At 35.3% G+C, this 15,902-nt stretch overlaps 1 pseudogene; it reads right to left on the bottom strand.

Moving 5' to 3' along the window:
* Positions 1-1,016: 1,016 nt before the first annotated feature.
* LOC143573307 (putative E3 ubiquitin-protein ligase RHC2A pseudogene) lies at positions 1,017-2,125 on the bottom strand (annotated as a pseudogene).
* Positions 2,126-15,902: the final 13,777 nt, after the last annotated feature.

A 15,902-nucleotide genomic window follows, 5' to 3' on the forward strand; every position in this document is an offset into this window, starting at 1 on the left:
AATAGATAATTTGATATATTTTTCATCAGTGAATATATATATATATATATATATATATATATATATATATATATTATATCACCTTACTTCTTTCATCTATAAGAAAGAAATAAAATTGAAAATCTCACGGATATGTGCTAAACTTCAATTCTTTTTAGTCGCTCTGGTAAAGACAAGATATACTTTGACCAGACGTTCTCAAGGTCTTTTTGTCGATTCGGGTCCTAAGTGTGGGTGGTCAGACTATCCGAATCCTTTCGCATGGTTGTTCTATCACGAGGCGGTGCAAGTGGAACAAAAGCTCGACTGTGAGTATCTCCTTTTCAGTGACTTTGATAGGAGGCAATTATCTGAGTTTGCCTTGTTAGCGGGTGATGGAGCGCACGAGAACGGGAAGGAAAGAACGATACATCTGCAGACCACTTAAGTAGATACCTAGACTTCCATATTGAACCACCTTGCTTAGTTTCGGCATACCGTGTGGTTATATTCATACATGTTCCGACTCGCCGGTCATTATATATGGATTGTGTGGCATGGCGGGGCAAAAGAGTGGGGGGGGGGGGAAGCGTTTTCTCCTTGGATAACAATCTCATTTTTGTTTTAACTTCGAAGATTCTCCTTGATTTGGAAAAGAACGGGAACTGGTCGATCTATTCTATGTAGAAGCATCCAAAGCATTCACACGATCTTTGCCGACAGATAGGAGGATGGAAAAGAGCTTTTCAATGCTTTTTTTGATTAAAAAAAAAAAGAAAGTAGTGTTTTCCCACCATAAACTAGAGAGTTATGTTAAAGGTAAGCCAACGAGTAGTAGTAGAGTTTGCGAGCCTCTTCTTAGTGTTAGTCTAGACATCCGAAATCTCGAATACAAGACTAATAATAACTATACATCTGATGATCATAATAACTATACATCTGATCTAAAAAAGATTATGGAAGTTACTGAGTTTATTGAAAAACATATGGACATATGGGAACAATGTGTATCAAGAACACATAAAACTCCCATTCATTTAACTTACTTTGACTACAATCAAAATCCAAAATAACTCAACCCAATTCACCACATTTGAGGCCGATCATTTACATCAAATGGCCACGCCCTACGCCGCCGCGAGGAGCTGCCAAAGATCGCAGGAATAAACCTACTTCCACCATTCACTCCATCATCAGAACTTGAACTCGAACTAGACGACAACCCTCTTCCCCTTCTCCTCCCACCACCACCAAAGCACGAAAACCAACCACCCAAAGCCCGTCTCAACCCGCCACCGCCACGCCTACCATTTCCAACTGAATCCCATGAACTCCTCACCGGACCGCCTCTAACATCAACCCCACCGTCCATTTCCGTAAAAACCATCGGCACCTCACTCGCCCTTGCACCCCTCCCCACCGCAAAACCTCCACTTGGCAGCCTCCATATCGTTAAACCGATCTCTTCTCGGGTCACTCTATTAACATAGCCCGAATCTTGATTCTCCCGCGGGAGCTCATGGCGGCACACCGGCCACGAGTTATGCAAATTCAGCCACGGTAGAATGCAATCCGAGTGGTACAAATGATCACACGGCATTTCGCGAGCCTCGGTTTGTAACTCGAACGGGTCTTTACAAACCGCGCAATACGAATCCTTCAAGACATGACTCTCTTCAATTTCTATCACTGGTAACGCTTCGATAGCCGCCTTTGACGCGCGCGGGTTCCGGTCAACTCTCCCAAACCCAGTCGCTTCAATTTGAGTCAACTGATCCAACAACCGCTCAAAACCCGAACCCAATAAAAAATCCGACATACTAATCGGTACCGGGCGTAAACCCGACCCGGATCCATCTTCATAAAACATCTCATATCCGGTATGCGGACGACCACTTAAGACAATAACCGGGTCACCTGAGCTCCTACTATTCCGGCGAAAGGTAGGACTATCATCGGTGCTATACGTATCAGCTGCCGGAAAACGGGTTCTGTGAGAGTCCGAGACAGTGGATTCAGGTAAACGGGTCGGGTTATGGATCTCCTCGACAAATCCGCCGTTGCAATCGGAGCAAAATACAGATTCGGTGAATCGGCCGCATCTGTAGCACCAGTATGATGATGTTAAAGACCCAGCCATTAATTAATTAATACTTGGATTTTGAAACCCTAATTTGCTCGTCAAATTGGTGGAATTCTCAAATCATCAGCAGTTTCAAATTAACGAAGGCCCTTTATAGAAACGACAATTGGGTTAACAAAGAACTGATTTTTGTGGGTGATTATTGAAATCTGGATGTCCGAACGAAATCCCCAAATTGGTTAGCAAGAACCCTAAAATGACAAAATTCAATTGTGTTGGTGAGAAATTGGAGTGCAAATGTTGAATCGGTGTGGATTGGTATGGAATTTGGAGAATATTTGAAAGGGGTATATTGGGCAGTCATCAAAGCTTGTGGTGAATGGACACGTGGCATCAATGTAGAGGCATGAGTCATGATTCAATGTTTTTGGGGATTTTGAGTTTAAAATGGGCATTTTGATCCCTGAAATAATGAATGATGGTTAAATGTTACCCTATAGTTACGATAGATGATTGTTATGTCTCTTTATTATATTATTATTATTATTATTATTATTATTTTTAATGGTAACTTTCTTAAAACAAACGTCATAAACTAGTGAAGAGCTGGGCCTAACAAACAAACAGAAAAATTAAAAATAAAAGTTGCATCAATCTTGCAACTCAACGACTTAAAGGATACTTTTTTTCCAAAGAAACAACAAATACTTGATGTTCTCCATTATTTTAGTAACCACTACCGTCTATGTATAATTGATATAATTGTAACTAAAGAAGTATTTATTTAACCTATAAGATAATAGTTTAATATAGTATCGGTCTTAATAAGAAATTGAATGCTTGTATTTACTTCACAAATATATTTAATGATATTAAGATGACAAAATGATTTAGTAATCAAAAGGTGTGAATCCAAATCTCATTTGAAACGTTAATGTATTATGTGAGTGTGAATTTTTATCCTTTAAAAGATTAGTATCCTTTAGATAGTTTAACATGAAAATAAAATATCTGTTAACACTAAAATTTCAAGTTTTGACCTCAAGTGTTGTGTTTAACAATTTAGCATGTATAAATTCTATTCTCCATGAGTTACAACTCGTTTGCATCCTTGATTGAAACATATGATAGGGGAAATGGGTACTACCGCACCGGCTAATCCTTCATTGTCTCATTATTTTTATCCTTAAATACCCACAAACTACAAAATTACTGATAGCATCTACCCAACGTGTAATAAATTAATTATTAATTTATTTTATACTCCAACCTTTGCCATGGAATCGCCATGCACCCTACCCACATGGGGTAGCGACGGACGACGTTATCATGTGGTTTGAAAGCCATGCTTCCTACCCATATAAATGTCTCGTCCTCTCTTGATAGATAATATTTTGTGTATTAAATAACTGAATTAGATTTACTTATATAAACATATTATAATGAAAATAGATTGCCATAAACATAAACAATTAAAAATAGCAACAATAATAAAAGATGATTGTTCTAAACTTAAAACCATATTTATCAACAAATAAATATAAAAATAAATTAAAAAAATCCAATAAAATAATTATATTATATCAGATAATAAACTAAGCCAAGAAGTAAATTGGTAATAAGGTACATATGTTTAAACTACATGGGTTATTCGTAACATTATTAATTAAATAGGAAGGACAAAGTGAAATATTATAAATGTGAACATCCATATACGTGAGCAGTGGGGTCGGTGGGAGCGGACAAAGCATTCATGTCTATGCGAACATCTTCGTGTCAACATATGTGTTGTTCAAACTTCACACGAACCGTCGAAATGAATCTATTTAGCAACACTCATTCTTAAAAATTAATGATAACTAGGTAAGGAGGTGGGGCACATGCGGGTACAACACATTCAGACATTGGGTAGTTCAGTTTACGTAGGTACATGGCTGCCGGCCCCTTCTTTTCATTTTTCGGGTACATGTAACTGGTTATACACCTTAAAACTGAAAAATGATTGTGTATGATGGACCATTATGTGATTTGCTAGACTATTTAGGTATACACGAACATCACCAGGGCCGGCCCATAGGGGGGGCTGAGTGATCGACGGCCACAGGCCCGCAACCCGCCAAGCCCGGTTTTTTTTTTTTAATTTATATGTGTTTTTATTAAAACAATATGTATATTTAGTGTTTACCTCTTTACATAAACATTAGCTTGGTCTAGTGGCAAAGAGGTATTACTTCCAACCAAAAGATCATGGGTTCTAGTCTCATCTAAGACACATTTATCTTATTTTTATACAAAAGTTTTTTACAGAACCTAAATTATAACTAATTAAGCCCATATTAAAATTAAACTGTTTAAACCCAACAAAGTACTCATTTTATTTAAGACCCAAAAAAATTTTCGTCTTCGGCCCAAATTTTTTTTTTGCCTTTTCGGAGCCGGGCCTGAACATCACCCCCATCAATTTGGGTTCATTTTGGTAGCTTTGGATATTTTTGGGTTGTCTTCATACGAATAGTTGGAAGATTTGGTAATTTGGGCTCATTTGGCTAGTGGCTAGTGGTGGTGAACTAACAGGAATTCAATCGGTATCAACATTAACAAAAAAAAACAAATGTTGTGGTGGCGAATCGATATAAATTCGGTTAATATTGATGGTACCGATGTTAATCATAAACATAAATTAGTTAGCCAAAAAAAGATGCATACATACATACATATATATATATATATTATATTATCTCACTGGAAGCAACCTCTCTATCCTTAGGGATAGAGGTAAGATATATATATATATACACACACACACACACATATATATATATATACATTTTTTTTATTTTTCTATGTTTTGTATTAAATGTAACAACATATATTACATGTGCAAAAAAAAACGATATTACATAGGGTTTTTACGGGTTTTCACAACTCAAATGGGTTTTCATTCTATACTTCCCCTATAATATATATATATATATATATATATATATATATATATAGGGGAAGTATAGAATGAAAACCCATTTGAGTTGTGAAAATATATATATATATATATATATATATATATATATATATAGGGGAAGTATAGAATGAAAACCCATTTGAGTTGTGAAAACCCTATGTAACATCTTTTTTTTTTGTTTTTTTTTGCACATGTAATATATGTTGTAACATTTAATACAAAATATCGAAACATCAAAAAAAATTGTTTTGCTATTTTTTAACATTCTTTTACTAATTTTTTTATATGTTTTCAGAAGAGAGAAAAAGTTATATTTATGTTTACATTTTTTATTAACTTTAATTGTGGACAACATGATTCAAACTTTAATTAAAAACATGTGTTTGAGAATGAGTTTCTAGAGTTTTCACAACTCAAGTGTGTTTTTATTTTAACCTAACCATATATATATACACACACACACACACACACACACACACACACATATATATATATATCTTACTACTCTAATAAAAGAGTACCATATTTTGTCACTTATCATGCTCTCATGACTCCTCCCTTTTTCTAACCTATACCCACTAAAATGTTATTTATTTTGGATTCGGGTCAACCCGTTCAAATAATTTATTCCGGATCCGTATTTTACTCATACCAATTGTTTTCGTCGCCTCTCGCAAATAACAAACCCTAGATGCAGCAGCCCACCCCTCCCAAAAGCAACGCCGCTATTAGCTCCCAAATATCAACCCTAGGCAGCCTTCTCCCATATCTGATTAAAGCTACAAGACCGTTCATTCCCTCTGTTCTGGATCTGGTCTTTTTAATTGAAGCTCAATTTTTCTAATTCATACCGTAAACATCAATTCCTTTGTTTTCTCTCCCTAGATTCATGTCTTTATTTGTTTAATTGACGTTTTCAATTCCTTTGTTTAATTGACGTTTTCATTATTAAAAATCAATTTCTTTGTTTAAGTGACGTTTGATGGTTTCGATTTGGCCAAAATTAGGTTGAGTCAATTAAACCCCATGGCGGCTGAATTTGTGCCTCCGTCGCTCTCTGCAAATCATGTGAGGCCGGTTTTGGTGCCACCGTCTCCGACTGCTACAAGGGTATAAATCTTTATTGTTATATATTACTACAATTAGTAAATCGGGTCGGATCAAATTTATAGCTTGATGGGGAATTTAGGTGTTTAGTTTTCAAATCTTGAATAGCTTACTGTTTGTTTTGGTTCATTTTTAGGGATTTTTAGTTTTAAGGTTGTTGAAATACCAAATCTAAATCAAGAATCACAGTATTTTTTATTTTATTTATTTATGAGCTTTCAAGTAATTTCCATAAAGAACGTAACTTAAGTTATTTGATTTTATAATTAGGGTTTCAAAGATATCTGGTTGACTTCATTGATGACTGTGAAATAACTTCATAATGTGAAGAAAACAACTTCCATATGATTCTTGATCCAAAATATCATAGACATTAAAAACATTATAACTTTGCCATCAAGATTCTCTCATATTACTCAGTTCAATGAACCAATAAACAACTTGTTAAATTTAACAATGGCCTTCAAAAAAGATCTAAATTATATAATCATGATTTAGATCCTTTTCAGGTATATATTTTTTGTTACTTATGTGACTTACTTTTTTTTTTATGGGTAAAAATTGGATTTTTACGCATAGTTGTGTTATTATGCAGATGGTTTATAGTTTGACTGTTTGAGGGATTTTTACTCGATTCAATTAAAATAGAAACTCGAGAAAACATACAAAATATACAGCCATGGCTGCATCCGGGCTATTGCTTATGTGTTGCAGTTTTTTTGGCCATTGTTTTCGATCTAAAACGAAAGATACAAATGACGTGGTTCTTGCTAAGGAGCCAAATCCGACTGCTGCAAGGGTATGAATCTTTATTGTTTTATATTACTACAATTAGTAAATCGGTTCGGATCAAATTTATAGCTTAATGGGGAATTGAGGTGTTTAGATTATTTAGTTTATTATTTTTTTGATTATTTAGTTTATTATCTTTTTGATTGTAAGGGTAAACTAGTCATTTTTAAAAAAACTAATAGAAGCTTTTAACGTCAATTTGTGTAAATGAGGAAATTTGTGACAATCCTTAACATAAAGAATGATTTCTGTAATTAACGAAGATTAAGAACGAGAAGTGTAATTTACCTTTTATTTGATCAATAACTAGTGTCGAATACGATTAGGAAATCATATTACTTTGTCAATAATAGAAGCTTTTGAATAAAATTAGGAGCTTCTATACACTAAACACACGTGGGCAACGTTTCGCCTGTTCGACCCGCCTTTGACCCGTTAAAAACTCACATTGTTGAAGAGTTTTTACCATTCTCCTTTAATATGCAGCCAACTTTTACAAAGTGAGACTGCAACGCCCACATTCATGAGCTGATGATCGCTAGATAGACTTAGTTTTACCCCATTTAACATCTTGTAAGTAAACGGTTTTCCTACTTCCAATGGAACCTTCAAATGTCACATAATTTCATTTGTTAACTTTAACCGAAGAAAACAGAAAGAGTCTTGTATAGACATGATGATAATAAACTAAATAATCTATTGAATCTGCAGTGTTTCAAAATCCATTTTATAATATTAATATTGGTTTATTTTACAAAACCATAATAATTTAAAGATGAAATGAAGGTGTATTCCCATCAATATGTGTATTTACATTGACATATTACAATTACATTTTTGTTTAAAATATTAACATATTTAATAAAATATTACTTTACTAAAATTATTCAAGATAACTATAGAAATTTAAAATCAAGGATTATTAGTTGTTTAACTATGGAAGCTAAAATCAAGGATTATTAGTTGTGTAATTTCCTTAATTCGTGTGACACAAGTTATAAACCGGATTTCTTTTTGTCTTTCTTTTTTTTTTTTGGCTTTTTAGGATTTTTATCAATGAAAAAAGTAGACCTAATATGTTACTTTAATTTGTATTAGAATTTCATAGGTTAAGGTGAGAATTACTATGATAAGGCGAGAATTAGTTAAATGCATTAAAGACGATAGTTTTCCCTGACAGTATGTTTTGCGATAACCATAAATAAAAGCCAAGGTCAATCATTATCTAGGGTTGGTTTGTAATTGAAAGAACCTGTGTTCTTACATTGACAGCTATATGTCGCCTTGTCAAGAGTTACAAGCAGGTGTGGGCTAAAGATTCTGATTCTTGATAAACAAGGCAATCTGACCAATACAACCACAAATGTAGTGTACAAGGAAATATTTTCTTATTTGTAAAATAGTTGCGTAATGTTTGTTTTGTAATTCCTGTAATTTTAATGTAAGTTGTAATTGTATTAACAATATATGTTAATTGTGTTGTGTGTTATGTGTTATTGATTGTATTTTGTTTAATGTTTAAATATTATAATTTTTATTAATTCCCCGTGTAATACACGGGTCTCAAACTAGTGTGTGTGTGTGTGTGTGTGTAAGAAAAGAAAATAGTAGTATATTAATACTATACTAGAAACAATATACTAGTAGTAGCATTTAAGCAACATTTATAATAGATAGACTAAATAATAATAATAATAATAATAATAATAATAATAATAACCATAAATAGAAAATGAAAATACTAATAATTAAAATAATATAATAAAAAGTTATAAAAAGAGATAACCCCTCCTCCTACGGGTCATTAACCTTAATTCTACGTCTTCAGAAAATCCTATCCTGAACCATGTCCTCAAAGAGATGCACATTTTAACAAATTATATCTAATTCTCTCGTCCCGAGTCAAGATAATAAAGATATGATAAAGATAACAAAAAATAAGAATAAGAAAATGCACACTAAAACCTCGATTTTGACATATATATGAATTGTAGCCACAAATATTAAGTGGTTATTCGTCTAGCGATCCCAAACGTGTCTAGCGGCGGTGGATAGTAATTAGTATGTCCAAGGTATTAGGGGGTGTATGGGATTTCATATTTTACCTCTTCATAACTTTTAATAAGTCATAACCTTTTAGTTCATTAACCTACTTCCCTTACAATAACACAAAATATAAAACATTTTTTAATTTGTTTTAAAACTTAATAATTCATAAGTTGCTTAAAATAAGCGATCTTAGACAAGTTTATGTGAATAGTTATTGTTAAAAATATGTTAGAATAATTTTGCGTGGTTTTTTTATTTGATTACAATGATTATTATTCCTTATCGATTCCTGTAAATATGAAAATTAAGATGAAAGTATATATGAAAAAAAAAGAAAGTTTAATCTGTTATTTAATTCATTTAAGCTTATCTTTATATGAAAAAACTGCACAAGTCAGTTCATAATCGGTAAGCCAATTTAAAAATTTTATTATTTAAGCTCAGTAAAAAGACTTTTTTTTTATTAAAGACTTCAATTTTTTCTCGCCTTCGGCCAAATTTTTTATAACGATTTCGAGACGGCCCTGATCCAACATCTGTATAATATGTTAAAATAAGTTTTAAACTAAACTAGGAAGTTTGTTTTTTAACCTTATGAGTTATTTTTACTCTTAATAAGGTTATATAAAAATAAATCATTAATAATTTATTTTAAAGATAACCTTTTAACGGTTTAACTCTCTGTAAAATGAGTATTTAAGCTGAGAGGGCCGATTATGATTTAAATAAAATAAAATAAAAAACGTTTTTAAACATGTTGAACATGTTATGATTGAGAAGAGGGCAAATCTAAGCAGACTGAAAATGACTGTATATTCGTTTTATAACTAATATATACTAGCATTGTTATCCACGCGTTGCGACAGAGCTATATTTGTATGATTACAAATATAGCTTTTATTTTATGCTACTTAGGTTTAAATTAGGCATGCATGACACTTGCAAATGTTATTTAAAACTGTGTAATAAAATCCACATTTGAATGAAAAATTTAAAGTTAAAAGTGTGGGGTACATTGTTTCCTTTTTCCTTGGTTTGTCGAAATGTAAGGGGTTGTTTTATCGATTAGTTTAGCAAAACGTCATATTAAACGTTTTTTAAGAGAAAATTACTTAAAATTAGTTACAGAAATAAATTAATAATTATAATTAATTTAAATTACATAATGAGAGTGATTTTCTATTTCTTCGGATACAAATTGTAATAAATAAATGTAATGTTTAATATGTGAAGGTTATAAAAAAATTCCTAGAGTTGAAATGTTATTCATATATATGTGAACTTGAGGGGAACAATGATGTTCGGATACTTTGTATATATATTAATGTGTTAATTATGTAGTTTTATTTAGTATATTGTTAGAATTTTGGTACTTCATACGTGCTTTTGTATTTCAGGTCATTGATCGTTAAAGATGTTAAATTGGAAACTTGTATGAGCATGGAATGATATCTCGAGAAGACCAGAGCATAAGTTGAAGTCTTGGGAAGTGTTAGAAGGATTCAGGAAGAGTTTGGATGAGAAACCTAAAGCCGATGCTAAAACTGAACAAGATGGGTTGACAGAAAGAGATCAGGAAGTAAAATGAGCATATCCTGAGCTAGAAAATGAGTTACGGAACCCATAATATATGAATTTTGGGTTTCTCGGTGAGAGGAATCCAAAAATGAGGTTACCTACCATTGTGTAGCGTGATGGGATGGTCATATGACCATCGCGCTACGCGATGGTCCGTACAGACGGGAAAGTTAGGGTTTTTATGTTATCTTCGTTTTGACGACCCTAGAGGCCAGAATTCACTATCCAGGCGATTTTCAGAGCAGGAGAGAGGAGAACCATCATAACCGAAGCCCGAGAGATGCCGAGACGCGACTAGATCCTTCGAGCATACCCGGGATGTATAGTTTGTAATCTTTCAGTTATTTTCTCATGTACCAGAACGATTGATTGTAATTATTTTGATGTTAATCTATGAGTATTGATATCTAGTATTGTTGTGCACAACATCAGTTTAGGTTTATTTCGATCAGAACAATTAATGTGCCAGGTGCTATGATAATTGCTTACAGGATTGTTTTGACCTGTTAATTGTGTGAAAGCATACGTTTGCCCTTAGTTGAGTCACACTGGCAGGGACCGTTTGATAACCAGTGCCGTGTGTTAGCGAGCGTGGATGCCTATAGTTTAACCGGTTAGTCAGTCTGTAGTTGACACAGGATAGTTTATCTGTTATGTGCATGAATTTGCTGTTAGTTTGCTTACTTGGATTCCCGAGTGTGATTTGCTTTGTTGACTGATTGAATCTTTAATTATTTGTTTGTTTACTATAAAACAAAATTGTTTGTTAGTGTGATCAGCACTTTAATTGAATTACTTCATAATGTTAGGAATCATTTACACTTTACACTGACCACATACTCCTCGTGGTTTGACACCCTACTTACCCTGACTAGTTTAAGGTGATTAGGACACTGATTTATATTGTTTTTGACTAGATAGCGACAGTCTAGCATCAAAATGGCGCCGTTGCCGGGGAGTTAGTGCGCTTAGTGTTTTTGTGATTAATTGATTTCTTTGTTTGTTTAGTTTAATTTAGTTTTTGTTTTTAATTTTAGTTTAGTTTTATTTTTCCATTTTACGCGAGGTGTGTAGTTTTTGCAGGTAACAGGTTTATGAACACCCGCCATTCAGGAAGAGGTTCTCCACTGATTTACGAGCCAGAAATCGAACATATAGCTCGGCAGAACCGAGCTCACATCAGACAGCTAGACATGGAAGGTCAGAACCAGAACCAGAATCAAAACCAAAACCCACCACCCGAGAACAATGTTTTCCAACCCGAATAGAATCCACCAAACAATGACCAGTTACCACCCACCATTCCATAACCAAAAAATTCAGCCCGACAATCTTGAAACCGAAACCGAAAACTTGACATACCCGGGCCATCAACCCCGAACAATACCCCTCGTCACCGACAGCCGATTATACTGGATTTTGATCATGTCAGCACTCATACTGAAGACGAAGAAGAGGGAGATAAGGAGGAACGAGAACCGAGGAATGACGGTAGTAATGGGGATGATTGGAGGGTTAGATGGAATGACAGGTTTGAGCCGAGAAACGCAGATGAGGAGGTTGAGGAACCGGTTATGATGAGAGGTGACAGGTGGAGGAACAGAAACCGAGACAGAGATGGTATTGGAAGATATCGGGAGGAACGAAGACATCCAATTCAAGTTAACCGGGTAGGTTTTGAGGAACCGAGGGCCAGACGAAGGAATTATAGGCCTCCGGTTCAGGGTGTTAACAGTCGGTTCAGACCGGCTATTTTAGATGGTGCCTCACCGATTGTCCCACAGGTTCAAATACAGGGACAACCGACATTCAAATCCTGTCCGTCCTACATTAACATAGTTCCCCACTTTCGCGGATTGGGATCTGAAGACCCGTATTCACACTTGTCAGATTTTTCAGCTATTTTTTGGTCTATCGGTGACGGTACATACGATCATGATGAGGTTCGGTTGCGGTTGTTCCAGTTTTCACTAAAAGACAAAGCAAAACACTGGTTCAACTCGCTATCGATGCACAGTATTGAGAAGTGGGGTAAGATGCAGCAGGTTTTCCTTAACGAGTATTATTCACAGTTAAAAACCATCGAGGCCCGAATGGAAATTCAACATTTTTTACAGTTACCGGGTGAGTTGTTTCACAAGGCCTTTACTCGTTATAAGGAAATGATTAGGAAATGCCCGCACCATCGGATCGATTTGTAGGAATTGGTTAAGTGTTTCATTGACGGGTTAACATATGAAGACAGAAAAAATTTGAAAGCTTCTTGTAATAGTCAGTTGTTGAATCAACCCAAGGAAGATGATTGGATTTTTTGGAGTTTATGTGTGAAGATTCCAAGTCAGAGGCAGCTGCAGATCGAAGACGAAACACGGGGCCACCCGATCGGTTAAATCAGCCTCGAGCAAGTCAGACAGAATTGCAGAGTTGGAACGAGAACTTGCGGGTTATAGACGAGAGAAAAAGAAAGAGGTTGGTAAAGTCAGGGTGAAGTTCCCGGTTTGTGCAGAGTGTGGTGAGTTGGGTATAAGACAGAAAATTGCCCCAAGTTTGATGAGGACGAGTATCCCGACAAGAAGGAGGGTAGTTATGCGTACGGGGATTCCAAAGGCCAAGGGTTTAATTCAAACACCTACCACCCGGGCCTGAGGAACCACTCGAACTTCAGTTACGGGAACGCCGCGGGTCAGTCAAACCCGAACTTTTAGGGGTCCAGTCAGAACCGACAGCAGAACAGCTACCGCCAGGGCGGTTATCAGCAGGGTTCATACAATCAGAATAGCATTCGGGAGTATAACAGAGATGGTTACCGGGGTGACAGTTCGTCGGGTAATCAAAATCAGGACCAGCAGAAGGGTAATTCAGGTAATACAGACGAGTCGGTACATTCAAAACTCGATGCATTGTTGAAGCTTGTGTTAGATAATCAAAAGAAAACTCATAAACAGTTCGAGTTGAGGGATAAGTCTTCAGAAGCAATGTCAAAACATATTGGTCAACTCACAGCAGATGTGGCGAGATTTCAGAAAACCGCGGGTCAGTTATCAAGCGATACCACAGTAAACCCGCAACATTCTAGTTCAAGCTCTAAGAAAGAAAATAATGTTCACATCAACGCGGTAAGTCTTTTACCTCATTTTGAAATTACTTGTGTTGAAGTGATTCACCGCCACAGTTTTTTGAGGCAGTGGTGAATGATGTTAGTGATGAAAATGACGGTGTTGGTCAAAATGAAACAATTTTCCAAAATGAATTGAAACTAAAAACAGATGAATTGTCTTTTTGTGAAAATTGCACTTGTGAAAAATGTTTAAATGGTAAGTTGACCAACATGATAGATGAGGAGGTGGAGGATAATACCACCTCAAGTAAACTCCAAGACCCGGGAGTGCCATTTTTATCAATTCAAATTGGGGAATTTAAAACTGATCGGGCACTTCTAGATCTTGGAGCATGTGTTAGTATCATGTCCGGTAGTTTATTTGATCATTATGAATTTAGCCCGTTAGAAAGTGTAAACACCACCGTGGTGTTGGTGGATCAAACTCATACACTTCCTCGGGGCATGGTTACCAATGTAATGGTTCAGGTGGATGAATTTTGCTACCCAGTTGACTTTCTTGTACTTGATTATACTAAAGGAAATAACACACAATCTGCAGCCATACTGGGTAGGCCATTCCTTGCCACAGCACATGCGGTAATTGATTGTGCTAAGGGAGTTTTGGGAATTAAGTGTGGAGACCGTGATAAACGGTTACCATTGTTTGAAAATGCTACTAACCCTTTTATTGATAAGTGTGAATTCTTGAGCAAGGATCACACACAAGAGAAATGTTTTGTGATTGACAGGAATGAGCTAAAGGGTAGCATGGAGGTAATAGAATGGAATGAGAGAGTGAATGAGGTTAGAGATGGTAAGGAAGCAACAACAACAAGAAAGGGAAAGAAGACGAAAAACAAAGAGATAAATAAACCACCTGAATGTGATGCAAAATGGAGGTTGGAAATGTTTGGGCCGGATTATGGTATGCCAAAAGGTTGGAGGCAACCTCTTGAGGAAGACAGTGTAAGTAATGAGAAGGTCGCACGGGAGCGGGCCAGCCGCCCACCTTGAATATCATAAAATTTTCAAAAGGGCGGTAATTGTACATTTTGTATTTTTAGTTTGCAATTTTTTTTTGTTTTTATATTACTAATTGTATTTCAAGCATACCATCATAGCAAAAGCTAAGTGTGGGGATACCACAAGAAAAAAGTTGGGATTTTGATGTGTGCGGTAAAATTATGTCAGAAAACGAGGTTTCAGTTAAGCTACCCAAAGTGCTTTCGTGTTCTTTTTTGCTGTGGTTAATCCAGGTACGTGTATATTTTGTTGTATTGAAACTTTGTGGGTGTAGTTCACTATAAACCCTCACGTGACCCCACTCGTCCACCCGGGCTACCGGGGGGGGGGGGGGGGATTTAAAGGGCTTGTTGAAAAACTAAATGCAACCGTGATTCCTACGAAAGTGAGTTAGGTCCTTTAACATTTTAACTCGTTTAACAAAATTTATTATGAAACTACATAATTCGGCTCGGTAATTAGTTTTTCTAAAAAAAAAACTTAATTTTTTATGACTCTTGAAAGACCTATGTCTTACACATGTGAGAAGCTTGCTTCTACACGTCTCGAGATTTTGCAGATTTGGTTAGTCAGTTCTGGTATTTGGCGGAGACGAGTGTGCACAAGTGTTGTTGAGAGTTTGCGGGCTACGTTAGCATTGCATTATCATTCATATCAGGTGCTTTCGGTTTTATAATTTATTTTTTTATTTTTAGTTTAAATGTTAGAAGTGTAATTGTATAAGTTTAGTTTTAGGCCCATCACATTAGAGTCCCGAGTTTTTAAATTGTCAAACAGTCAATTTCAACCCCATCCCTCAAATGCTCGTTAATTGTTTTAAAATTTTAACATTGAGGACAATGTCAACCTCAAGTGTGGGGATGGGGGGAAAATTGAAATTTTTTGCCCGATAGTATTTCGAACAGTATTCAAAAACCTAAGTTATTAACTGTCACTTATTGCTATTAATGCCAAGTTAGAGTTTTTTAGTCATGGTTGGTTTTCAGCTTCTCGATAGTTTTCCCTACAAATGTTTTTAAAATGAGAAGTTGAAAATGGAATCGTTTAGGCAGGGATAACGAGTCAAGGGGACGGGTATACATGTTTCATATCGGCAGCCTTTATTTCCAGACATATTGTGAGATTAGCCCCTATACTTAATACACATATTATACGATAGATATAAAATATGTCTTGTCATTAATTGAGGGAAACCAGTATGTTTTACAGAATTAGAACTTGCTTGTTACATG

The sequence above is a fragment of the Bidens hawaiensis genome, unplaced genomic scaffold (genome assembly GCF_021521415.1).
Source record: "Bidens hawaiensis isolate Kalapana, Puna unplaced genomic scaffold, B.hawaiensis_p1.1 tig00026376_1, whole genome shotgun sequence".
Lineage (NCBI taxonomy): Eukaryota > Viridiplantae > Streptophyta > Magnoliopsida > Asterales > Asteraceae > Bidens > Bidens hawaiensis.